The sequence below is a fragment of the Sorex araneus genome, chromosome X (genome assembly GCF_027595985.1).
Source record: "Sorex araneus isolate mSorAra2 chromosome X, mSorAra2.pri, whole genome shotgun sequence".
Taxonomy (NCBI): domain Eukaryota; kingdom Metazoa; phylum Chordata; class Mammalia; order Eulipotyphla; family Soricidae; genus Sorex; species Sorex araneus.
In genome coordinates this window covers 359,173,228-359,200,201 of record NC_073313.1, presented here as the reverse complement: position 1 = coordinate 359,200,201, position 26,974 = coordinate 359,173,228, and the positions used below count along the sequence as shown (strand labels likewise).

General features: G+C 38.7%; 1 protein-coding gene across 11 annotated transcripts in view; it reads right to left on the bottom strand.

Annotated features, from left to right (window-relative positions):
* The window catches only part of NCOA1 (nuclear receptor coactivator 1), a 216,641-nt gene that overhangs the window by 157,929 nt on the left and 31,738 nt on the right, over positions 1-26,974 (bottom strand). For all 11 annotated transcript variants that reach the window (XM_055122558.1, XM_055122563.1, XM_055122564.1 and 8 more), the window contains exon 2: positions 15,051-15,183. The gene's annotated coding sequence lies outside the window, so the exon portion shown is untranslated. The remainder of the gene's footprint in view (positions 1-15,050; positions 15,184-26,974) is intronic.

The window sequence follows — 26,974 nt, the reverse complement described above, 5'->3', positions numbered from 1 at the left end:
TAAATCTGAAAATGCTATGATCTAAAAATAGGTGATAAAATAATCAGTTGGGAAACATCAGTGTGACCAATTTACATGTTACTAAGTACTATCAACCAGGTTCTGAGTATCAATGTCAGAAGTTTCCAGTTGAGTCAAAAAGTAAGTTACTTAATTCACAGCTTATCTGAAACTATGAGTTCAGCCAAAAAAGAAGAACAGCTAAATTCCAAACATTTCTCATGTTTGATTCAAAACTGTACTGACTATCGTAATATACAGAAACCAAAATAGCAAGTGCAGGTGAGTAAATTCAGACTGTCAGTATGTGAAAAAAAGGTTAGATCAAATTTTCTATCTTGATTCCAAAGAAAGTGGCACAGAGATTATATAAATAAATTTATACATTTATCAGCTTCTTAAAAATTTTTTTTTAATTTTGGGACCAAACCCAGCTGTGCTCATAGCTTACTCCTAGCTCTGTGTTCAGCCGTCACCCCTGGTATGCTCAGGGAATAAGATGGGGCGCCGGGAATCAAACCTGGATGGGCCATGTGCAAGGCAAGCACCCTGCCCACTATACTATTGCTCTGGTCCCGGAACTAAGGTTTTAAATATAAATATAATATTCATTTTTTTATCAAAAATAAATCAATTGTATATATCTTTGTAGTCTTCAAATTGAGAAAACAATGCACACGATAGCAATATATCTATCAACACCTACTCAGTTATTTACTCACTTATGAGTACAAGAAAGCAAGAACAGAGATATAAAAAAACTAGAATAAATCCATAAGAATCAAACCCTTCCCAAACCTTAAGGTTATATGTGACATAGAAAAGTACATGATGAAAATACAACCCAGGTGAAAAATGACTCAGTTAAGACAGGCAGTAAATAACATAAAAGACTTAATAAAATTAAAGGTAATATCAAGTGGAAATAGAGAAAAAATATATATAAATGGAACTTAATTCAAGTAAAAGTAAAAGTAAAAGTATTGAGAACTTGTTCAAAGTCTGTGGTTCTGGGTCTACACTCAGAATAGTGAGGTCCTTGACCAACTACTCTACCACTGCAACAGGCTCCAGAGAGTGAAAACAGAGAGGATGCAGCAGGCAAACCATCTGCCGATTTATAATTTTGGAAAGATTTGGACCACAGTCAATTTGGAGCTCCTCAGCCTCAGTCATAGGTAAGCTTAGAGGGAAAAAAACCAGCCACATGTTTTTTAGAGAAGTTTCTTGGAAAAAAAATTCCTTTAACTGTCTTCTACAATTTTTGGTGTACTCAGACTTTCTTCTTCCTTTTGTTTTTGTTTTTGGGTCACACCCAGAGGTGCTCAAAGCTGGCTCTTTGTTTGGGGGACCATACAGAGAGCCAGAGATCAAACTAGGGCCTGCTGCATGAAACGCAAGCACCTTCCCTGCCACACTATCTGTCCAGCCCCAAGATGTTCTTCTTAGAACACTGGATGCTTCATGATTCCTTTGAGAGATATTTCAAAGAAACAGTTAATAAAGCTTCTTACGATCAGAAAATCTTATATGCCTCTTATCCCCTTAACTTTTTTTTTCTATTTCTATTTTTTGTTTTCTATTTCTATTCCCAGGGAAAACTAGACAGGTCTTTGTGCTTTTTAACTCTCAGAAATAAGACTCGGGGCAGGGAGGTGGCTCAGCAGTACAGCACGCGCCTTTCACGTGCCAGGCCCCGGATTCATTCCCTGGCTCTGCGAAAAGGGAATAGGGCTTATATTTTTTTTTTTTTTTTTTTTTTTTTTTTAATTTTTATTAGATCACCATGTGGAAAGTTACAAAGTTCTCAGGTAGGGCTTATATTTTTCAATCCAAAATGTGTTCTTTCATTCTTCTGTTGCTGTTTTTATTTTGTCTACATCCTCCCACTCTCTGGGGTTAGGGTTAGGAGCCAGTGGTTAAGGTGCGCATGCTCCCAAACCTAGTTCAATTCCCAGAACCACTGGGTGTGGCCCAGGCATCCTCCTGCCCTTGCACCGAACTGAAAGGTTGGCCAAGAATGACTGGTGGTCCCTGGACTTCCTGAGCCTCCCCCCTCACATCCACCATCTCTCAAAAAGGTCATTGTCATCACTGTCATCACTGTCATCCCATTGCTCATCCATTTGCTCGAGCAGGCACCAGTAATGTCTTCATTGTAAGACTTGTTACTGTTTTTGCATATGGAATACACCACAGGTAGCTTACCAGGCTGTGCCGTGCAGGCAGGATACTCCCGGTAGCTTGCCAGGCTCTCCGAGAGGGACGGAGGAATCGAACCCTGGGTTGGCTGCATGCAAGGCAAGCACCCTACCCTCAGTGCTATCACTCCAGCCCTCCAAAAAAGGTAATAAATTAAATTCTGACTTCTAGCATGTATCTTTCTTTTAAACCAATTAACTGTCAGGCTCATATTAGTCTTCACCTGAGTGCTCACTTCAGCTTGTGAAGTACTCACTCAGTTATTATGGGTACCATCTCGTTTGACTAAATAGTAAGGATGTTTTGACTTTTTCAAGTGATTAGAATAAAAAAAAATGTAAATTTCACCAGTGAGAGACTGGATACATGGTTTCATTTTCCTGAGAATTTCCTTTGTGAATTTAACCTAAAAATCAATTTCAATGTTACATGGCCAACCGGAAATTTATATTAGTCCCAAATTTAGATGAGGGGCCAAAGTGATACTACAGTAGGTAGGATACTTGCCTTGCACGCTGACAACACAGATACTATCCCCAGCATCCCCTGGGCCCCACCAGGAGTGACTCCTAAGTTCATAGCCAGGAATAACCTCTGAACATTGCTGGGTATGGCCCACAAACCAACCAAACAAACAAGCCAAATTAGATGAAAGCTAAGTGATTAAAACTAATTATTAGCATTGTAGGTCTTATGCTTTTTCAGGCTTTCAATTTTTTGTTTTGGGGCCACACCTGGCGGTGCTCAGGGCTATGTGCTCAGGGATCACTCCTGGCAGGCTCAGGGGATCATATGGGGTGCCAGGGATCACCTGGCTGAGCTGCATGTAACACAGGTGCCCTACTCGCTGTACCATCTCTCTGACCCCAGGCTTTCCACTTTTACTAGCATTAGAGATACCCATACGACTAATAGGAAAAACAGATTCTCAATTTTGTACCTAATCTAATTTTTTTATTTACATTGCTAGACCTCTATTGTGTTTCTTAAAAATACAAGGAATTTCTCATTTCTAGAAAAGTGCAAAAATTCTTTGAAACTCTAGCAACCATTTAAATTTGATTCTATGTTGATTTTATTCCCTTTTATTTTTATTACTTTTACTAATAAAACTGTTATTTTAGGTCAATCCAAAAGTTAAAAATATAGTATTTTAAAAATCACACATTTTTACACTTTATCCACGTTTATTTTTCAATTAAGGTTGATAAAATCACCAAATACCTGAATACTTGAAAATCATTCCATTATCAAGTACCACTTTCAAAACCAATAACCCATCCCCCTTCTCCAAATTAGTAAAATTTCATTAGAAAGTACAAAATGATGACATTTCTTGTATGAAGCACTATATTCCAACTAATATGACTACAGTAACTTTCCAGGACCCTTATCATATTACAAACTGATAATAACACTGTACCACTGTCAGTAACGTCTCCATTGTGAGACTTGTTACTGTTTTTGGCATATCGAATACACCAAGGGTAGCTTGCCCGGCTCTGCCGTATGGGTGGGATACTCTTGGTAGCTTGCCAGGTTCTCCGAGAGGGATGGAGGAATCAAACCCGGGTCAGCCGAGTACAAGGCAAATGCCCTACTCGCTGAGCTATCACTCCAGTCCAAGCTGGTAATAAACTAACAACAACAACAAAAAAGCTAAATCCTTGGCCTAACCATTTTTTTTTAATTTGCAGTTTTTTTTTCTAAATCACTTTCATTTATTTTTATTGATTCATCATAAATTGTGATGTTACAAAGTTATTCATGATTAAGTTTCGGGCGTACAATGTTCCAACACCAATACCTTCACTAGTGACCACTTCCCTCCACCAATGTCCCCGGTTTTCTTCCCATTTTCCTCCATGCCAGGTACATTTCCCTTCCACCACTGTCTTCAAAAGTGTTCCATTCCCTCCCCTACACCCGGCAGCCCCACCCCAGCAGGAAGCTTTCTACTGAAGACCAGTTCTCATGCTCTTCGATTCTACTGCCTTCCGGCAACTGCTGTTCCCAGTACGGTTTTTGAATATCCTTCATATGGGAGAGATCGTTCTGTGTTCTTCTCCCTTTAACTGGCTTCACTCACATAATGCTCTCCAGATCCATCCATGTAGTAACTGATTGCGTGACTTTGTATTTTCTCATGGCTGAGTGGTATTCCATTGAATAAATGCACTATAGTTTCTTTATCCTGTATCGGTTCTTGGGCATTTGGGTTGTTTGTTAATTTGGGCTATTGTGAATAGTGCCGCAATGAACAGAGGAGGACAGATGTCTTTTCTGCATTGTGCTCTTGGGACTCTGGGGTATATTCCAGCAAGTGGAATTGCTGGGTCACAAGGGAACTCATTTTCTAGTGCTTTGAGGAATGTGCATATTGTTTTCCAAACAAAAAGGCTGGCCGAGCTGACATGCCCACCAACAGTGAATGAAGGTCCCCTTTTCTTCACATCTTCAACAACACTAGTTGCTCTTCTTCATGTCTGCCAGTCTCTGAAATATGAGGTAGTATCTCACTGTTGTTTTGATTTGCATTTCCCTGATGATTAGTGATGGGAAGCATTTTTTCATGTGTTCTTTGGAATTTTTATTTCTTTTTTGAGGGAGTTTCTATTCATCACTTCTCACTATCTTTTTGATCGGGTTGGATTTTTTTTTCCCTTATAAAAGTTCTACCAGTGCTTTATGTAACTTGGATATTAACTCTTTATCACATGAGTGGTAGGCAGTTGGGGGGCTGTCTTTGAACTTTAGTCAGTTTCCTATGAGGTGAAGAAGCATCTTAATTTAATGTAGTTTCCATTTATTTACCTTTGCTTCCTCTTGCTTGGCCATGATATTGCATCCTTAAACATGCCTTTAGCCTCAGTGTCATGAAAATATCTGCCTATGTTTTCCTTTATGTACAACTTATGGGTTCAGGTCTGATATCAAGGTCTTTAATCCATTTTGATTTGACTTTTGTGTGTGGTATTGGAAAGAGATCTGGGCTCATGTTTTCTGCATGTTTGACCAGTTTTCCCAGAGCCACTTATTGAAGAGGCTTCCTTGTTCCACTTAATATTTTTGCTCTCTTATCAAGGATTAACTGTCTTACATTTTTTATTAAAAATCAGTTTCTGAATCAAACTTAAGGTTCCACCCCAAAATAAAAATTCATGAATTTTTGTCCATTTGTCTCTTCAAATAAGCCTTATTGAGACTTAGTTCCTTATAAGACTGACTCATGGTAAATATTAACTATTATAGTCTTGTTTTCCTCATATCAGCTTTCTTTTCTCCTACAATTCTCCTTTTCTCTTGTTCCATACACTAACTGATATTAGTCTTCTTAAGCATATCTTTAGTATAGGGCCAGAGAGACAGTATAGTAGGTAGGGAATTTTCCTTGCACACAGCCAGCCTGGGTTTAAACTCAGGCATCCCATATGGTCCCCTGAGCACTGCCAGGAGTGATTCCTGAGTCCAGAGCTGGGAGTAAGCCCTAAGAACTGCTGGGTGTGTTCCAAAAACCAAATATAAAAAAATTTTAGAAAGAATATCTTCAGAACAATAAATACCTCGATGCTTTTCATTGACTAACAAAACTGTTAATTGGAGCACCTCAACTGTGCTTGCTTATTTTTGCACATTGCTTTTATGTTTCCATAACAACCAGGTATAGTTTCGAAAGTTTTTCATCTTACTTCCCAAAATGTTCATGATTAGGTGAGTATGTTCCTGCATTTTATTAACACACATTTACTTTATTCTCCAAAACACATTTTAGCTAGGGGCCAGAGTGACAAATAGAGCGCAGCCAAGCATCTAACCCAGGTTCAATCTCTGGCACCACATACGGTCCCCAGAGTCCTGCCAGGAGTGATCCCTGAGTGCAGAGCCAGAGGAAGCCCTGGGCATCACCTGGTTTGCCCTCTAAACAAATATATAACACCAATAATCCCAGATAAGCACAGCATCTTCTTTAATAAAGTCAAGCAACTGGCTATTCAGTTTCAGTAGCTACATCCTCAATTATTTTAACTGTCATTTGGGAATGGAACTCTTATGCCTATCCAGTTCTCAGTTTATTAATCCTTTAATCATCATTTCAAAAATAAAATTAGGAGCTGGAGAGATATGATGATACAGGGGACAATTTACTTGCCTTGTGTAGGGTAAACCCCAGTTTGGTCCCAGGATCCACATACAGTGCCCAGAGGGATGGCCAGGAGTGACGCCTCAGCATATAGCCAAAGAACTCCCTAGAGGCACTGCTGCGTGTCCTCTCACCCAACATTCATAAAATTGAAGACATATGGGAGTTTGTTTCAGTTACTGTTATACAAGATAACAGGTGTGCTTGGGTTGGCGGAAGATGGGGAAACAGAAAAACAGCACTTTTCACTAGCTCCACCAGATCTTCGGATGGGCTGCCTTCCATAACCTCCAGGAAAAAGCTGTCTATAATTATGACTCATCTCTTCCTCTTGGGGGTGAAACAAAAATTTTCTTATTACTAGAGTCTTTAAGTCTCCTTTCATGAAGCTTGGGTCTCTTACTACGGCACAGTGTACTTTGAACTGGCCAAAGACTTTTAAAAACCTGATGAGTTGAGAAGACTCACAGAAGTCCAGAGATGTGGGCTGTCATTAAGGGCCGAGACAGAAGCAAAGAGAAGCACAGAGTGCCAGGGCCTGAAAGTCAGGGATGTGGGTTTGGAAGCGTTCTGAAGGAAGAGACAATAAGGGGCACGAGGCCAAGGGCAGACTTCTGCAGCAGGTGTTATTTCAAAGCCTTCATATACTGCAAAAATGCTTCTTTTGAAATATTATAGTTTTCTTGAATACAAAAGAATCACTTTTTGTTAAAGAATTTTGGAAATTTAGAAAATCTCATGAGATAAAAGTACCATGGCCATATTACATACAGAGGAAACACTGGTAGTATTTTTATGCATTTTCTCCCAGCATTTCAGTGAGCTTGAATTGTATGTTTGATTAGTTGGGGCCACAACCAGTGGTGCTCAGGGCTTACTCTTAGCCCTATGCTCAGTGACCACTCCTGGTGGGCTCCAGGGATTATATGGGATACCAGGGATTGAACTGGGTCAGGTACGTGCAAGGCATGTATGTGTCTTACCATCTGTGCTATCCCTCTGGCCCCAGTCCATGAGTCTGTATTTTATAAACATGTTTGATTCTACTGTAAAAAACTGTTTACATAGGGTTGGGGAGGTGGAAAGACTGGCATTAAAAGATCCCTTAGTCTAATCCCTAGCACCACATAGTCCCTCGAGCACCACCAGGAGTGGCCCCTGAGCACCATTAAGTGCAACCCCAAATCAAAACCAACAAACTTTTTTTCTTAGTAATTCCCACCCACTCACTAATAGGCAGGCAAGCAAGCATCTGTAATCTTTCTCAAATTTGAGACTATTATTTTTTTAAGTTTCTGATGAAGGAAACAGATTATTCACTAAACTACGGTAACACCTTATCAAGTTTTCCCAACCTGTCTCAAATCCAGAACTTCCAAAAGTAACTAAGCTATAACATTTCTGTCCAGTTTTAAAAATTAAACAAAAAAGAACAAAAAGGAACTTAAAATCATGAAGTGATTGTCTCTTAAAGTGAAAGACATATTTACAAGATACATATTATGTGCTGTGCAGTGTACTAAGTTTTTTTTTTGGGGGGGTCACACCTGGCGATGCACAGGGGTTATTCCTGGCTCATGCACTCTGGAATCACTCCTGGTGGTGCCCAGGGGACCATATGGGATGCTGGGAATCTAACCCAGGTTGGCCGTGTGCAAGGCAAACACCCTACCCACTGTGCTATCGCTCCAGCCCCTGTACTAACTATTTTGCCTGATTTTATCTTCTGAAACCAAAGTCAGCTAGGATGTAGCTATGTAGCAGGTATGGAGGTTGGGGGGAAAAAGGAGAGATTTAATCTAAGAGTCACAAAGAAACTCAGCAATTAAGAATTAAATTTAACAAGTAATTGAAAATAAAATGGAGGCTGCAGAAAGAGTACAGGAGGTTAAGGTATTTGCCTTACATGTGGTTGACCTGGGTTCGAATCCTAGGCATGACATATGGTCCCTGAGCACTGTAAGTGATCAAGTCTGTGCACAGAGCCAAGAATCCATCAGCACCAGCTGATGTGGCCCCCAACCCAAAATAAAAAGAAATGAAACTTGAATAGACAGCTAGATAAAATACTAAATGCTGGGGCTGGAGCGATAGCACAGAGGGTAGGGCATTTGCCTTGCACGTGGCCAACCCGGGTTCAATTCCCAGCATCCCATATGGTCCCCTGAACACCGCCAGGGGTGATTCCTGAGTGCAGAGCCAGGAGTAACCCTTGTGCACCGCCAGTGTGACCCAAAAAGCAAAAAATAAAAAACTAAAAATAAAATACTAAATGCTATTATAATACACTATTTTCCTTTGGCTTCTGGCTATGCACTGTTAATTTTCAGTCTCTTACTGGGTACCTTGTATTCATCTGGTCTCCAGACTCCCTAAGTATTAAGATAACCTTACAAATTCTGGCCTGTCTTTAAAAGTGTGTGCTTAGCCAGCAAACTGAAAGAAGTAAAATAAGGATTCAAGAAAGTCTAGACAGAGAAGCATAGACTGTACCGTAGGGATACCTGGATTCAAATCCCAGCTCTACCACATACCTGCTAGGTAACCTCGGACAGCAGTTAATGTCTGTCTCACTGCAACTCTTGCTTGGGTCTAATGGGTTAATAAGTTTAAGTGTTAGATCAGAGCCTTGTCAGAATAAGCACTCTCTGTAAAAACTTTATTTATAGGGAGTCTCATTTTCTGTACTAGGAAAATCAGCAGACTCAAAAAATTAAAGAATCTAAGGGCCTGAGAGATAGGACAGAACAGAGTGCTTGCAGCCGACCTGAATTCAATCTCCAGCACCCCATACTGTCCCCCAACCCACTAGGAGTGATCCCTGAGTGCAGAGTCAGGAGTAAGCCCTGAGCATTGCTGGAGGTGGGCCCCAAAACAAAACAAAACAAAATCAACTTCGTTTTGCTACAATCCCATTAGTGTCTGATAACTTCCTTAGAAGATATTCCCACAGTCTACAGTCAGCTTTAAACAAAAGCTGCCTTTCATATTCAACTAATGTTTTTCTTTTTTTTTCTATTCTTTATTCTATGGGGGTGGGAGCACACCCAGCTTTAGGGGTTATTCCTGGCTCTGTGCTGAGGGGTCACTCCTGATTGTGATTAGGGGACTAAATGTGGTACCAGTATTCAAACCAGGGTTGGCCATATGCAAGGCAAGAACCTAAACCCTTCCTTGGACTCTCTTATTCTTCATTTCTACTAAACCAAATTGCTATAATTTTCATTCCCTTTTTTCTTATCTGTCCATCCTCAATAATAATTTTCTTCATTTTTTTTTTATTTTGGTGGTCATACCTAGCAATAGTCAGGGTTCACTCCTGCTTCTGTGCTTGGGGTTACTCCCAGAAGCGGTCATGGATCATGTGTCTCCAAGCCTGAGTGCTTGGGGAACCAAAAGATGCTGGGTTCTGGGACTCCCACATGTAAAGCATGCAGGCATTTAGCATCTTATCTTTCTGGCCCAGGCTATTTTAATTCTTTTTTTTTCTTTTGGGCCACATCTGGCAATGCTTAGGTCTTACTCCTAGCTTGGCATCAGGAATTACTCCTGGCAGTGCTCCGAGGACCATATGGGATGCCAAGGATCAAACCCGGTTCAGCAGGTTTTACGCAAGGCAAATGCCCAACCTGTTGTATTATCACTCTGGTCCCCTGATGTAATTATTCACCATGAATCAGCCATGTAATACACCAGAGAAACTGACTGACCACTTCAGCATTTTACTTTGTTTTCTGAGAGTAAGGGAAACAAATTCCTCATGTATCCTCTGTTGACATTTTGGCTCTGAAAAATACTTCTTCATATCATTGTATCACTATCACTGTCATCCCATTGTTCAGAGATTTGCTCGAGCAGGAACCAGTAACGTCTCCATTCATCCCTGTTGCATGCTAGTGTAGCTCGATGGCGTATTGGGGGCTCTTTTAGGATCACGGGAATGAGGACCACCATTGTTACTGTTTTTGACATATCGAATACGCCATGGGTAGCTTGCCAGGTTCTGCCATGCAGGCAGAATACTCTCGGTAGCTTGCCGGGCTCTCAGATATTTCTTCATATACTATCTAAAAATCTTGATATGGCATTTTAAGATGTACAATTTTTAAAAATCACCATTTTTCTTTGATAAATAAAATAGCAACTATGGGATGACAAATTATGAGATTAAATTATGCTATACTATGATCCCGGCCTTTTATAAACCTTCATAACATCGGGTTTTTTTTTTTTTTTTTTTGCTTTTTGGGTCACACCCAGCAATGCTCAGGGGTCACTCCTGGCTCTGCACTCAGGAATTACCTCTGGACGTGCTCAGGGGACCATATGGGATGCTGGGAATCGAATCCGGGTTGGCCTCGTGCAAGGCAAACGCCCTACCCATTGTGCTATCACTCCAGCCCCTCATAACATCCTTAATATTAAAATTTATGACAGTAGCTGCCCAGGGTTCAATAATAGAACACTTGCCTTGCATGTATGAGATCTTGGGCTTGATTTCTGGCACTAAAAAAAACAATAAAATCATGCTACTATAAATATAAAATTCTAAATTCTGACTTTATGAAATATTGAATATATTTGTCAAATTATTGCCTCTTAAATGCATACAAACAGATTACTCACATATATATACATTTATCTTTTCATCTTTTTCTTTTTTGGCCTTTGGGCCACACCCAGGGCTAATCCTGGCTCAGGGATCATTCCCGGCAGTGTTTGGAGGAGCCTAGGCAGCACAGGGGACTGAAACCAAGTCAGACACATGCAATGCAACTGCCTTACCCACTGTACTGTAGCTTTAGCCTCAACATTTATCTTCTTTATAACTAAGACCTAATCAACAAGCTACATAGTTAGCAGACATTTGTGGAAAATCAGAATGTTAATTTGCTGACAATTTCTATATGAAACTCTGAAAAAAACATGACTTTGCATGACCAAACATTACTTATATACAAAAGTTTTGTGATGTGAGGGGCCGGAGCGATAGCACAGCGGGTAGGGCGTTTGCCTTGCACGCGGCCAACCCGGGTTCAATTCCCGGCATCCCATATGGTCCCCCAAGCACTGCCAGGAGCAATTCCTGAGTGCAGAGCCAGGAGTAATCCCTGAGCATCGCTGGGTGTGACCCAAAAAGCAAAAAAAAAAAAAAAAAAAAAAAAGTTTTGTGATGTGAAATTAAATCACAATCAGAAATCACATTACTGCTTACTAATTTTTTTCTCTCTAAAAAAATGGCATATGAAATTAATATCCTAGTGCAATCTCTTTTATTCCCATGCATTTCCTTCAACTAAGACTTGAACAGAAAAACTACTGCAACTTTTTCAGGTAGCAATGGCTCAGAAAAACCAGCACCCACCACCACCAGCAAAACCAAAATAACAACAAAGTCTTCTGCAGTGATGTGGATTTTTCAATGATAAACAGTAACAATCAACACTTAGTGCTGGTATGTCCTCTGCACATCAATGCTTTCATCCAACTGAAAAACAAAATATCTGCTAGTATGCACACATGACAGTAATTGCTTTTCCAGATGGCATGCCTTTGATAAGGGAATTTTGCCAAAAGCTCATTTTACTTTCACTCCAAGCATAATATTTGTCATTAACTTTGAAACTGGTTTTACAAGCTTCTCAACAGTGGTGTGAGTTGACCTGGTTTGGTTTTTCTTCAGGGGTGGAGGGGTGGGGGTCGGTGCGATGACAAGGGTAATTGTGAGTATTGCAGACTCTGTCTTCAGCAACATTATTAATTGTACACTGGAAACATTATGTTACAAATTTTATATGCTTCATTTTTATGTCTAGAAGTTACAATTAGTATAGAAAAGGCAACTAAGATATTAGTTCAACCTCCCTATTTGAAAATAGCAAACGTTAATAAGTAATACATTTCTATAGAAACTTGCAAAAGATTGTGGCGATAAGAAATTACCAATTCTTAATTCAAGAAACTTGGGCTGGAGCGATAGCACAGCGGGTAGGGCGTTTGCCTTGCACGCGGCCGACCCGGGTTCGATCCCCAGCATCCCATATGGTCCCCTGAGCACCGCCAGGAGTAACTCCTGAGTGCAGAGCCAGGAGTTACCCCTGTGCATCGCCGGGTGAGACCCAAAAAGCCAAAAAAAAAATAAAAAAGAAACTTAAGCTTGCAACATGGCACTTTATAAACGAACCGTAAGTAGTTAAGAACTATTCCCAAATATCAGCAAATCCAATTGATCAGAATTTCCTACTACCTAAACCTAACTTCTGCTGGGATCTGAATATAAGATTTAGTTATATTACTAAATCTTTTTGGCATATAATTTGGCATATAATTCCTACTATATTAAGTAGGAATTATAAATTATGTTATCATTTTGATTATTTTAAATATATTTTAGATGAAGTTATTTAGCCTCCTTTGCCCCAGAGTAAACATCTGAGTGAAAGATGCCTTTACTTCATTCATCAAGAAATTATACAGGACACATATAAAAAGAAACTCAATCCATAAAAAAATTGTTAAATGTACAATAATTTATGTACTTCCAAATATCTAGAATCATTTTTATAATGATCATTTATACCCAGTGTTATTAAATAAAAGGAGGAAAAATATAGTCTCTTGAAAATAAGAAATATACATTTACAGTCTCATAGGCCAGTACTATCTTAATTTTAAAAGAGAAATTATTCTACGATACAAATTATCTATTTATGTGCTTTTGGGCCAGCCACACCATGAGGCGCTACTCCTGTCTCTGTGCTCAGGGGTCACTCATTGGGCACCTGGGGAACGATGTGATGTTCAGCAAAGCAGCAAAGAAAGCATATGCTCAGCCCTCTAAACTATCTCTCTACCCCCAAATTATATATTTGATGATCATTACAATTTGGTTCAAAATGACAAAAAAAAAATTAGAAAGTATAATACATCTGCTAACTACCAGAGAAGTTTTAAAACTTGCCTTCAAAATAACCATATTCTTTTTCATCTGCTCTTTGATGCACAGTAACTTTCTTTTGGGAAAACTGCTCAATTATACTATTCCTTTTGAGGAAGTAATTCATGTATTTTAATTGGGGTGTTCATTAATTTTTCTAATGTAATGGATTCTTATTTTAAAGTTTATTGCTTTATAAGTTCCTCTTCCAAAACAGAACAAATTTAATAGTCCTACCAATAAGTGACAAATTTTTTAAGATTTTCCTCTAGTTTATAAGATTAATTTAGAAATTTCAATGATAAAACACATGCCTTGCATGCATAAGACATGGATTTGACCCCCAATACCACCAAAACAATAAACAAAAAACAATGTAATATATGTGTAGAGAACCAACTCACTTTGATTTGTTTCCTAAAATAACTCTCTTCCCATTCTTCCTGCTTATTTGGAAAAATATAGCTAAAAGGAAAAAAGTACTTCTAAATAAATATCTAAAGTCTACCCTGTTTGCTATCACTCTAGCCCCTCAGGCATTAAAACAGGGATCCACCCCATTATTTGGACCTGTCTCCTGATTCTTTAATTACATGCCTTGTGACACTAACTCATCATCAGGACAATCTATAGATAACAAGAGAAACAATTATTGGTGAATCTTTGACAAATTTGGAAGAAGAGGAGTGAAAGGTTTCCAAATGAAAATAAAGAAAGATCACTAAGGTCTATTTTACCATGTGGATGGACTCTAGTACTGAACTCTATCAGTCATTTCAGGAGGTCATTAAAAATATACATCTATATTTTTTTTTGATTGCCAGCTTTACTGGAAGACTGTTGATGGGAGTGGCCCCTGGAGCCCTAAGCACTACCCGGAGACCCTACCCCCGACTCCCATAAAAGTGTAAAGCACTCATGATGACTAAACAACAGAAAAAATGATGCCTATGCTCATTTGCTATTTATTTAAGGTGTCACTGTTTCTGGTTATATTAAATTTTACACAGATTGTAAAAAACTATTTTCCTATATTCAACTAAAGACATTGGCAGTTGTACACTTCTTTAAATTACAATTTGCTACATATACAATGAAATGCTCAAACACCTGAAAAAAAAAATATATATATATATATAATTGCACTGATATTTAATTCAATTCTTCTAACAAATAATTTACTGACTCTTCATCTGCACTCAGTTTCTTATAAGTGATACGTTCTAATTGCAAGGATTACTTCCCTTTAAAATTTAGATCTAATCTCAGTTTTTATAGGGTGTGGGTTAGAGTGGATAAACTCTTTTCGAAAAGCTAACCATTTCTGGGGCATTGTTTGCCTTGCATGTGATCCCGGTTTGATCCCCAGCACTCCATCTGGTATACCCTGAGCTCACCAGGAGCAATCCCAGTGCACAGAGCCAGGAGTAAGCCCTGAGCATCAGTGGGTGTGGCCCCCAAGCCCAAAAAATACAGAACATAAGGGTCTAGAGCTATAGTACAGCAGGTAGGGCGTTTGCCTTGCATGCAGCTGACCCCAGTTCGATCCCCAGCATCCCATATGATCCCCTGAGCACTGCCAGGAGTAATTCCTGAGTGCAAAGCCAGGAGTAACCCCTGTGCATTGCCAGGTGTGACCCCCCCCACCAAATTGAAAAAAATAGAAAAATAAAAGCTAATGATTCTAACATAAAAATTAAATTTACAAAACTACATAGAAACCAACATTATGACTATCAAAGACTTCAATAAAAATTGCACCACAAATACCTTAGAATAAGAAGAAATTTGAAATGTCGGTGACTTCATTTGGAAGCAAGATTCTTACTGCATGATCTTGTCTGATGGTCTTTAATTTTATCACCGGAAAGTTCCAGTTACATTTCCATTAGTAGGAATAGATCTAAAGCAGGAGAAAAAGACATTTAGTCCTGAAACATAGATTTTAAGATACCATAACCATCACTATTTTCCTCTAAGCAAAGATTCTTACACAGACCTTGAGTTTAGCATGCAGTTTGAGTTCAAACGGACAGTAAGAAGAAATACAATCGATTGCCAGCAGAAGATACCTCCAGGATAAAGATGTACCCAAGACAGCAGCTACATTCATAAACGCATCACATGCAGTGGAATATTACAAAATGAGTTTTACTAAGTAATGATAAGTAATTCTGTATATTCCCTCCTACCTCAAAGCTAACTCCATATAGCTGGGACCTTGCAGATATCAGAAAATTCTTAAATCTGAGCCCAGTGTTAAGCAGTGTGAATATTTGTAAATCAGAGAGAAAGGTGAATTCAGCAATCTTTCTAGTGAATTAATTCTATCCCACATATTCTACCATGTGACCCTTGAGAGACAAAACATTCTAGCCAACCACTCTTTCCTGCTTCCATTTCTAGCGACACTGTTCTCCTGCCTTGTCATCCAGCCCAAGTTCTCTACCCCTGTCCCAACTGCTACCATTCTTCCCAATCTTCTCCATCAGAATTTCTGAAAATTCTTTTTATATATGCATAAATCATTTCTATATACTCAACTTTATCACTGAACATTCCATTCATTCAATGGGCTAAATCTGACTCTTCGAAAGAACCTTCCACTTCTAGGGCATGAGGTGTGTCGGGAGACCGTACAGGATGCGAGGGATCATGCCCAAGCCAGCAGCATGCAAAGTAAGCATCCACCCTTTGTACTATCCCTCCAGTCCAAATAGTCACAAATTCTGAAAGCAGGATAGTTCTTAGTACAAGAGACTTCACATTCTGAAAGCTGCCCACCTCATTTATTTCAACAGACCTGCAAAAGTGAAAGAACACTGGTTCAAGAGTCAAAAAACCCATGTAAGGCAAGAAATACTCCATTCTGTTAGTGGATTCAGGAAAGGTTTCATGAAGGAAGAAGCCCCTGAGGTTGAATTCTAAGTGATGAAGTGTTCAAGGATAGAGAAAGGCAAGAGAAAACATTACAGAAGTATCAGGATACAGAACAGTTTGAAACAGCCTATCACTAAGTTGTTCCGCTTTTACTTAGAATGTAAGAAGCAACAAAAATTTCATTTCCATCCTAATGGAAAAAAAAGATATCTATAAAAGTAAAACTTCTCATGAGCTAAATTAAATTAGAATAAAAAATTGAAAGATAAACAATCACCAGAAGGTAGAAATTCAACAACATACTTCCAATTGCCCACAGGATCAAAGAGCAAGGAAACCGGAAATGTTTTTAATTGAATGAAAAGCAAAACAACATATCAAAATTTGTAAGCTACACTGAAACTGTTCTTAGAAACTTATAGCATTAAGTACAGTAGGAAAAACTTAAAGTCTTGGCTCAATAACCCAAGCTTCTGCTTTAAGGAAGTAAAAAACGAAGAACAAATTAACCACAAAGTAGTTAGAAGAGGAAGGAATTGAAAACAAAACCAAAAAACAGAGAAAATATGAAACTGAAATCTTGTCTCTGAAAAGAACTTCTAACCAGAATAATAAAAAGTGAATCCATAGGTTATCTGTATCAGGAATGAAAAGATGAACATCAACATCAGTCCTTAGAGAAAGTAGGGGATAGTATGAGCTCTATGAAAATAATTTTTAAAACTGTAATATAATGTGCCAATTCCTTGAAAGTTTGAAAATAAATTACCAAGTTCACTCAAGAAGTCAGAAAACAAGAGTAGCTCTTGATATGTTGAGGAAATTTAATTCATAGTTTTTAATTTTCTCATGAAGAAAACTCCATGGCAAATGTTTCCAGGTAATTTTTAAAAAACATCTAAGAATTCATACCAATATTTGCACAGATTCTTTAGAAATGAATGGGAAAATACTTCAGAATTCATCTTATAAGGATATCAGTACTAACAAAAACCTCACATAATAAAACAAACTTAAAAAAAGTAAACTGAGGCCAGGAAGATAGTTCAAAGGGCTGAGTGCATGCTTTGCATGTAGGAGTCTTGGTTTCATTCCCTAGCACATGGTCCCCTGAGCACCAGGTCAAGAATAGTCAGTCCCAAGCACTGCTGGGTACTGCACCAACCCCTCTCCCCACAAAAAGTAAAACTACAGACCAATTATTTTCATGGCTATACATACAAATTATCTTTTTAAAATAAAATGTAACTAGTTTGCTATTGATTTATAATTATAAATCTCAAGGCTTCATAACTCTAGACAGACAAAATTTATCTCAGAAAAATTATCAGATTTTTAAAATTATTATTTAAAAATTAATCCAGCTGGAGAGATAATATAGGGGTAAATTGCTTGACTTGTATGCAGCAGACCCAGATTCAATCCCTGGCACTCCACGTGGTCCCTTGGAGCCTACCAGGAGTGATCCCTGAGCACAGAGCCAGAACTAAGTCCTGAACCACAGGGTGTGGCCCCCAAACAAAAGCATACAAACAGAAAAACAAAAACAACAACAAACACCCTGGTCTTCCAATTCCCATTACACCATTACAAAGTTGGTTCAACTTTCTTGACTTATATTCTATGACCATCCACTTTATTTGAGGCCTTGGGGAAGTTAATACCATCTGAACAGTTGAATACTGCTTAAAATATTCAACATACAAGATCACCTACACTTCAGTCTACCAGCATTCTGCCAGGACTTGCTTTCTTAAGACTTCCTGAAGCAGCTACTAGTGACTACTAAGGAACAAAGGGTAAAGGCATTCAGTTCAGTCCATAGATTTGAGTTTATCAGGTGACAATAGGTGAAACAAAAATACAAATAAAGAATTTAGCTCTTCTTGTGGATATATTGTATTAAGTAATTTGATTAGTCCAAACAACCAACTTCAAAAGTTATCTCAATGTCAAAAGCAGGGCAAAATTCCCAAGCCAAGACTGAATTTGGGGGAGTTTACAAAGTAAAAAGGGTGTTCTGACAACCTGTTTTGGTAATGAGTTACTCCCTTCTACTCTCCTAGAAACAAAGATTTAATGAAACTCAATTCAGTAGTCCAGGGGTCCAGAGAGAGAACAGCAAGCAGGATATTTGCTCTGCACTCGCCCAATCCCCAGAACCACAGATGATTACCCTGAGCACAACCAAGAGTGATTCCTGAGTGCAGAGCCAGGTCCAAGCCCTGAGCCTGCCAGGTGTAGCCCAAAACTAAAATAAATAAATAAATGAATGAATAACTCATCAACCCATCGTAATCACTCCATAAAGTCTTGTTCTTTAACATTCAGGAAGCTGTAAGATTGCTTTTTGTTACAAAGCATTAGCAGTAGAAATTTCCACAAGACTTTGGCCACATAGCTACTAACCACTTCTAAAAGATATGGGGGGGGGGGGGGCAGAGAGACGGTACAGTGGATAGGGTGCTTGCCTTGCACATGACCCAGATTAGTTTCCCGGAACCCCATATGATTCCTAGTCTAGTGATCCCTGAGCACAGAGCCAGAAGTCAGTCTTAAGTACAGCTGAGTGTGGTCCAAAAAAACAAAAAATAAAAAGGACAAGGTCCCCTCCCTCAAAAAAGAAAGGGGGGGGTGAAAAGTAGTGAAAACACCAAAATAAAGCAAATTAGAGTTCCCTAGGTTATTTCATGTGATCCTCATAATAATCCGAATAATGAAGCAGGAGACATCACTATCCTGCTGGTGGGACTGTTTTAGGCCACTCCCGGCAGTGCTAAGGCTACTGCAGGTGGAGTCGCTGGGCGGTAAGTGCTACAGGGATGGAACCCCAGACTCTTGAATGAAAAACAGGAGCTAATGCCACTGAACTCTCTCTCCAGTCATCTTGGCTCTACTGTGTTTTCTCAATTCAACTGTCAATTCAAGAACACATTACTAATAAATGGCAAAACCCGTCTTTTTGTCCTGAAAGTCTGACTTATTTTGCGACATCAATTTCTCTCTATTCTTAGTTTAAAATGACAGGATGCCCTGGTTTCATAGCTGATTATGGAAAGAGGGATAATAGGAGAGAGAAGAAGAAGGAAGAGAGAGAGGAAAAGGGAGAAAAAAAGAGACAGAAATTTTACTTACAACCAACCTACCATGACCAAAGTGGTTTAATGGTAGCAAAATGTGGGACGTACTCCTTTAGAAAGAGAAAATGACTGGGAAGATAGCTCAATGGCTAGTGTATGCTTTGATGTGGGTGGCCCTTGGTTCAATTCCCCACACCAATGGTCCAGGCACTGAGCACTGCGGGATGTGACCCCAAATAAATAAGAGATAGAGAAAACTAATTGCTAACTTGGACTGAATCCTACCTTCTTTAACTGGGGGTCTTGACTCCATACCCCATAAGGGGTCACATATCTGAACGTGGGGGGGAAAGCATGAGAAATTTGGCAACAGTAAGTTTCTGAGTGCACAACACTAAACAGTAACGTTTTGGGCTATGCTCACCCATATTGCATTTCTTAGGCTAAACAGTTTTATGGGGGGGGGGGGAATTTAAGAAGCCCTGGTCTCACTAACACAGATAAATCAGATTCCCTCCTACTCTATAAAGATCAGCATCATAAACTATATAGGATGTTTTTAATATCAAGTTTTAAAAGATTTAAAGTTATAAAATATCAAGAAGGATTTCCAAGAGTGGGGAAAAAATGGACAGTTGAACTGGGAAAACTAGACTGGGAAAAAAGAAGAATATGAAAAGAACATTATAATCAAACCTAACTAACTGCTATATCAAAATGCACAGAGATCTGTCCCATATAACTTCAGAAAGTAGAACTAGAATCAGTACACAGTTTAGATCTAAAAATCATTTTGACTAAAGATAATCAAGCAGGAAAGATAGATTAACAAACCCTTACAAATCTCAGATTGTTTCCCTAAACTTTATCCTTAATAAGGTGTTTGTTCTCTAAAACAAAATGCTCTTTTAACTTTAAATTTATACTAACTTTTTGAAATTGGATACATACAGAACACTGACACACACACACACATATAAAATTTCAAAACCTATGGTCTAATTGGCAGACTTGTACAGGAAATTTTACAAAGCTGTACTACAAAATAAAAACTATGCTACAGTATAAATTAACTATAATCACAGTTATTTTCTTTTGGGGGGTTGGGTATTTGGGCCACACCTGCAAATGCTTGGGAGTCACTCCAGACTGGGCTCAGGAAAACATGCAAGGCAAGCACCTTCACCTCTGCAGTAACTCTCTGCCATCTGCTTTTAAAATTTTCCCAAATTCAACCTCATCCAGTTCAACCCATATTAATCCAAATATGGAAAATAATACTATCTCAGAAAACTCATCTGAGTCCTTAGAAAGTAAATAGGAATTATCACAACATCAGAAACTTGAAGAAAAAAATCCTTTACGCCCCATAAGATGGCCACTCTCTAAAGTATCATCCCTAGTAATTTAGAAGTCTCCCTTGGTTTTTTTAATTCTATCTTTGTGTATACCATTCTTCGTTACCCCCTCTTTTCCTATTTCAGTAATCTCAAATTCCTACACCAAACTAACCTTTTCTAGCCTGACCTGATATTACACATTTCTCGAATCTCCAAAACTATATTTCTTCCTCATAAATACATATTATACTCTAAAAGTTTTTAAAAAAATCAAGTATTGATTGAGAGACAGTTGGCTAGAACAATTAATTCGAACCTTGTCATCAAATCAGAGATATCAAAAGCAAAACAAAAGGGGGGCAGAGCAATAGTACAGTGGTGCTTGCCTTGCACAGGGCCAACGTGGTTGAAATATAGCACCACATAAGGTTTCCCAAATCCTGCCAGGAGTGATCCCTAAGCAGAGAGCCAGGAGTAAGACCTGAGCACTGCCAGGTGTAGCCCCAAAACAAAACTCATAGAAGGAAAAAAAAAAAGAAACAAATTAAAAAAAGAAAAGAAAAATATTCTTATTCCTCATCCAAAGCTATGTATATTTTGTATGTATGTATATTTTGATTACTGACATTATTCAGATGTCCTTCCTTCAATTGGCTCCACACCACCCCTAAGTCATGACCCAATCTCTAACTTAAAGTGGAGCACTGCATTGGGTATACTTTTCGTACTTTCAAAATGCCTCTAATATGGTCCTTATCAAATGCCATTCCAGTAATGATATATCTACTGTCAATATAGCCTGAAAGGCCTTTAAGGACAAGGTCCAGTCTTCATCTTTATGAGGCGAGCACACAAAGCCTGATATTAAAAGCTTCTAACATCGAATGAATGACTCTTTTCTTTAGGCATAAACTAAATGACAAGAAATAGTTTAGTGAATCATAGTACAATCAAGTAGTATAGTTATAGAGCCGTCACTATAAAACCTAAGTCACTATGATAACAATAATAAATGTTAGTAAAGCTCTATATTGTGGTGTTTAAATCATGAGATTTGGAGTTAGTCCCAGCTTTCATTCATTCATTTTGCCAGAAGCAACTTTAAGCTAGACACTGTTCTATCATGACCTCATAGAATTTACATCCCACCAGGGAGACACAAAAAATAAATATAATAATAAAGTAAATACACTATCCAGAAGATAGTGTATTAGTGAGCGCCAGGAAAGGGGTTTGGAATAAAGAAAGAAGGGGAAGACTATGATACTTAAGAAGACAGTAAGGATTCCTTTATTCTATGAGGTGGCAGTAGAGCATTGAGTCAAGATTGAGAAAGTGGAGACAAATAATTGCCAGAATGTTTTCCAAAGCAGCTACACCATTTTACATTCTTGTCGACAATAACTGTTCTGATTTCTCCTCAACACTTATTATTATCTGACATTTTTATTCTAGCCATCATAGTGCATGTGAAGTGCATCTCATTGTGCCTTGGGTTTGTATTTCTATAGCAGTGATTTTCTCAACTCTGAGTAGTTTCTATGAAGGTCACAAGATCTTACTTTTGAGGAAGTCCAATTTTCTTTTTTTTTTTTTCACAGATTATGTCTTTTGTGTTGAATCTAAGAATTCTTTGCCTAACCAATGGTCACAAAGGCTTTATGCTATGCTTTTCACACTGTCAAAGCTTTCAATTTTATGGTTAGTTCTATAATCCATTTAGAGTTCATTTTTTTAATGTGATACAAAGTATGTGATCAAAGTCCAGTCTTTTGGAATGTGAAATAAATTTGTTCGAATAGCATTTGTTGAAAAGCACCCTTTTGCTACCAAATTGTCTGTTCCTTTTGTTAAAAATCAACTTAACATATACATATAGATCTATTCTTAGACTCTTTATTCTGTTCAATCTACTTATCTGCCTTGACATCACTACCCTATATAACTGTTCTATTTATATAATAAAACTTTAAGACAGGAAGTATAAATCCTGCAACATTTTCTTTTTCAAAGCTGTTTTCATACTCTATTCCTTCACATTGCTAGATGAATATAAAAATCAGCTTCTCATTGAATACCCAAAACACCTGCTGGAATCTTTTATAAGGATTGTACTTCACTTATAGAGCAGTTAAGGTAATATCTTAATAAGATGTGGTTTCTGACTGCAAACACAGTACCTCTCTCATTCATCTTTGGGGCAGGGGGGGGTAGTCAGGGGGGTTGTTGGTGGTTGGCAACACCTGGTGATGCTCAGGGCCTAGTTCTGACTCTGTGCTCAAGAGTAATCCCTGGCTGTGCTGACCATTTCTGTTGAGTAGTTGACCACAAAGCAAGGCAAGCTCCTTAACAGCTGTACCATCTCTCTGACTCATTCTTCTTTAACATTTTATATATTTCTCAGTATCATCGGTCTTGCACATCATTCTACAAATTTATCTCCAAGTATTTCATATTGTATGGTACACGATATCACTTTGAATTTCAATTACCAGGTGTTTTTGTTAATATACAGAAATATAATTCATGCTTGTACTGATTTTTCATACTACAACTATGTTGATCTCACATATTACTTCTGGCAGACTTTTTGCAGAAGGTATTATAATAGCACGCGAATAAAAAGTTATTTCTTCCATGCCAATCTGGATGCCCTCCACCCCAATCCCCCAACTTTATTTAAACACGGTGGTTTCCAAAGTTGTTCATGATGATTTGTTACAGGCATTCACTATTCCAACCCCAATCCCACCACCACTGTCACCTTCCCTCCACCATTGTCTCCCTTTTCCCACCATCCCTCATAGCAGGGCCACAATGATTGTTAATTGCTTGTTACCGCTAAATGGCTAATGGAATGATAAAAAAAAATTTCAGCAAAAGAAAATTTGTAAAAATTACTGTTATCTCATCAACAGGACATTAAGTCCTTATCTGGGGGTTTACTAAGCTTTGCTCGCAAGTTAAGCTTTCTGTGTTAATGTTTTTTGTTAGGTGAGATCAGTTGGCTTCAATGCTATATTCCCATCCAATCTGGTATGCTCCTACTGGGATGTGAGTAGAGTATTTCTGGAGTACATTTGCAGCTGCATGCTCCAGAAAATCCAGATGTTTAAATGGTAGTTCGGGCGGAGGTATGGTAATGGCTGTTAGAGTGTTATGTGTCTGCTGGGGGCCTTCGTAGGGCAGGAAATTGGACTGCACCCCTTCCGAGACTGCCTCAGAGGTCTCAGCCTGGACCAGGTTCTGGATGCTTTTATACCTATGTCTTAACTTTATTATTATTATTATTATTTATTTTGGGGTCACACCCGGCGATACACAGGGGTTACTCCTGGCTCTGCACTCAGGAATTACTCCTGGCGGTGCTCAGTGGACCATATGGGATGCTGGGATTTGAACCCGGGTCGGCCGCGTGCAAGGCAAACGCCCTACCCGCTATGCTATCACTCCAGCCCCCCTATGTCTTAACTTTATAGTCAGACTAGAGTATCCAGTATAATGTAGAAAAGTGGCAAAAAGAAAGAATATATATTCTCAGGAGCCAGGATATGGCTCAGTGGTAAAGCAACATGGTCTGATGTATGAGACCTGGATTGAAACCAAACTCTCCCTTCACACCTTCTGGGGGAGGGTATGCTGTTTTCTTTGTTCTGACCATTAGATATGCAGTAGACTATAGGTTTTCATATATGTCCTCTGTTTATGAGGTTGAGACTGCCTTTGATTCCTAGTACGCTGGGAGTTTCTGTTTCTAATAAGCTGCATTCCACCAAATGCCTTTTGTAAATCATCTATTAAGATGACATTCTGGGGGCCAGAATAATCACTGTCACTGTCATCCCATTGCTCATAGATTTGCTCGAGCGGGCACCAGTAAAGTCTCCATTGTGAGACTTGTTGTTACTGATTTTGGCATATCGAATACGCCATAATACATGATAGCAATACAAGAAAAATAAAAATTAAATAATCACATCAATAGATGCAGAAAAAGCATTTGAGCAACATCCAATACCCATTTGTGATTTAAAAGAGAGGGAAAAAAAAACGCTCAATAAAATTGGAGTTAAAGGAACTTTCTTCCACATAGTTAATACCATTTACCAAAAGTCCACAGCAAACAGTACTCAATGGGGAAAATCTGAAAGCCTTCTCTCTAAGACCAAGCACAAACAAGGCTGCCTAAACTCACCTCTACTATTTAGTACATACAATCTTAATACCTCTTTCCTGCCATAGCAATTAGACAAGAAAGAGATTCGAAGGGCATTCAAACTCTCACTATTTGAAGATGGCATGATACCAGACTTAAGAAATCCTAAAAGCTCTACAAAGAAGATTCTAGATGCAGCAGACTTGTACAGTAAAGTGGCAGGCTATAAGATCAATCCACAGAAATCCAATGTAAAACTATTTAAAATGCTAAAGTTAGGAATCACTATATTCAAAGATAAACTGCAAATGTATGTTCTCCTGGACATTTTTGGTAGAATCTTCTGAAGAACTATTTTACCCCCACCAATACTCTGGTTCTAATTACATGAACCAGACAAAATCACGTATGTTGTCTAGTTAAATTAACCTTCTAGCTTCAGGGGAAGGAAGTCTGAAAGCAGTAATAACATCCCTTTTGTGTGGAAAAAAAAAATTGCTCACAGAAAAATCCCTGAGAGACCTCAGCTCTAGGTAAAGGAAATCCAAACGAATCTGATGGTGTGAAGATGCAAGCTGCCATCCCAGGTACTCACAAGGTACACTCAGTGCAAGGACAGGCAAAAGAGGAGATCACACAGGAATCTGAAGGAGGGAGAGTGGAGAGAAAAAAGGAAGTCTCCCCCAGAAGAATAACTACAAATTCAAACTCCACGAGACCAAAAGAAAAAAAAAATGTGTGCAAATGGGACAAAACTAAGCCTTGAGAAAGAAAACCTACATCTATCTAAATAAAGAAAAATGTACTATCCTAAAAGTATTCCAATTAAACAGACATTAAAATACTGTGTAGTCTTTTGTCTTCCTGTGGGGTCAGGGGGTGGGAGATGTGCTTCTACCAGTGTTGGGGTTATCAAGGGCTAAACCTGATGGTCCTTGCAAGGCCATGAGGACAGGGGACTGATCTCGAGTCTTTACATGTCAGGTACATGTCAGTTTAATCCCTTTAACTTCCCAGGGCTAGGCTCTGGGGAGGGCGCTTGTCTTGCACGTGGCCAACCCAGGTTCAATCCCTGGCACCTTATGCGGTCCCCAAGCACTGCCAGGAGTAGTGTCTGAGTTCAGAGCCAGCAGTTATCCCTGAGCATTGCTGGGTGTGGTCAAGCCCTCACTGCACCCCCCTCCCAAAACCAAACAAAGACAACTTTCTTCCCAGCCTCCAAACACTCTAGAATCTAAACCTAGCATTTTTCAACCTCTGGTCCTAGACTGGTCTGCAGAATTTACCTGCCACAAAAACAGTGACAAGGAACAGAGAAACCAACTGGATACCAATGCAGTACTTTGTTCTCTGAAACAACAATAAAGATCAGTTACCAAATATCTGAGCAAATTCCACACTAACATTATTTGAACTAAAAAATACATTCTCAAAAGTTCAATACATCCTAATATTAATATTTTTGTTTACTGACCAGTCTACTTTAAATTTAAATAACCACAGAAATTTCTTTTATAAGACTCAAAAGTCTATTCTAAATAATGAGTGTTATTTTTGTCTTAGTGGTTCTTGAAAAATGTCTTCTACTTTCAGTCTGCAGGGATAATAGGTTGAAAACCACTAGGTTTTAAAGAAAGGAGTAATGGCCCAGAGAGACTGTACAGAGGGCAAGACACTTGCCTCACACACAACCAACCCAGGTTCAATCCCAGATATCCCATACAGTCCCCTGAGCACCACCAGGACTGATACCTGAGTGCAGAACCAAAATTAACTCCCTGAAAATTGCCAGTTGTGACCCCAAAACCAAAAAATTTAAAAAATTGACAGAAAGAGAATTCATTGGAAAAAAATGCTAGAGAGGCAATTTTCTAGCAATGGAGGAAGAAAGAAAGTGTAACAGAAATACTACAATAAAAGTGAAAGAAGGGAAAGGGTTAGGAACCAGAGTGAGAATTACACAAATGGCCATGTTTTTAAAACATATGTATCGGGGCCAGAGATTATAGTACAAGCAAGTAGGCAAGGCACTTCTCTTGCAAGCTGCTAATTAAGATTTGATGATCCCCAGCACAGCAAATTACCCCCAAAAGGGTTACCAGAAGGGAAGGTGGCTGCATGCTAGGCAAATACCCTACGTGCTGTACTATCTTCAGCTTGAAAATTCTTTTTTTTTTTAATGCCAAACCAGACTTGATAATTATATCTTGTTCTAATTACTAGAGCTCAAAATGTGAT